Raw genomic sequence first — 1268 nt, forward strand, 5'->3', positions numbered from 1 at the left:
TGGTGCACAGATTCGTGCACCAGTGGAGTCCCTCAGCCTGGCCTGCACTCTCTCACCATCTGGGACTCCTCAGGGGATGTCGGACTGCTGGTTTCAGCCCAGTCCTCGCAGGCCAGGCCAAGGGACCCCACCAGTGCATGAATCTGTGCACCGGGCCTCCAGTTGTAATATATGCATCACATATAACACTAGGAGGGGAAAACTAGCAAACTATAATTCAACTAGAGGCCTGGTGCACAAATTCTTACATGGGTGGGGTCTGGCTCACCCTGCCCCCAGTCAGGACGGGGACGCCAATTGGGGATGGAGTGGGCCAGGGGGAGGGGCCACAGGCAGTTGTCTGGCCATCCCCGTCCCCAATGGGGGGCGGGGTGACTGGGGGAAGGGGCCGCAGGAGGTGGGGGGCGTGGCAATCGGGCCTCAGATCGGGCTAGTTGGCCACTGCAGTGCATGTCATAGCGCCTGGTCATTCCACCATTCCAGTTGCTGGGCTTTTATTTTTACACACACACACACACACATATACATATACATATATATATGCTCTCTTATCACTTAGAATTTTTATTTTTCATTTACCCATTGATCTTTGAGGGTACTTAATATATTTTTAATCAATATTACTTGTATGCCTAAAAATGATGAAATAGCAATATAAATTGACTAAAGTGTTGCCCAAACTTCTTATGTTCAGAGTCCAAGTTCTTAACACTTTTTTAAAGTTTATGTCTGTGATTTTCTACGTGACATTGTCTTCTCTGCCATCAAGAACATTTCTTAAGAGTTCTCCATTATGTCTGGTATTTTCTTCTAAGCTCCTGGTTGCATTGTACAGGTTTTGTTGCTATCTCTTTCTTAATATTGCCAGAAAGTATTAACCACAGGTTTTCTGACAATAGCCAGGACTCTTATATTCCTTTCTTAGTTGGCTTGTTGACTAAAATGTCTTAGGGTTGCAGTTATCCAGATGTTTCATCAGGAAAAATAATCAAGTCCCAGATTTTTTTTGTGAGCTCATTTTTTAACAGTTCACACCTGTGCAGGTAGTGACAGTTGCATCATAACAGCTGCCTGGCCAGATGTAGGGTGCCATCTAATAAAAGAGAAACATGGTAATTAGTGTCACTCTGCTACCCTTCCCATTGGCTAATCCCCCTGTCACTCACAGAGTAGGGCCGAGTTATGCAAATTAACTGGCAGCCAAGATGGCGGCCGGCAGCCAGGCAGCTGATGCGAACAGGGAGGCTTGCTTGCTTCAGTGACGGAGA

At 46.6% G+C, this 1268-nt stretch overlaps 1 protein-coding gene across 1 annotated transcript in view; it reads left to right on the forward strand.

Annotated features, from left to right (window-relative positions):
- The window catches only part of RANBP9 (RAN binding protein 9), a 78634-nt gene that overhangs the window by 44387 nt on the left and 32979 nt on the right, over window positions 1-1268 (forward strand). The gene's annotated exons all lie outside the window — the stretch shown is intronic.

This window comes from Myotis davidii, unplaced genomic scaffold (genome assembly GCF_000327345.1).
Source record: "Myotis davidii unplaced genomic scaffold, ASM32734v1 scaffold62, whole genome shotgun sequence".
NCBI lineage: Eukaryota > Metazoa > Chordata > Mammalia > Chiroptera > Vespertilionidae > Myotis > Myotis davidii.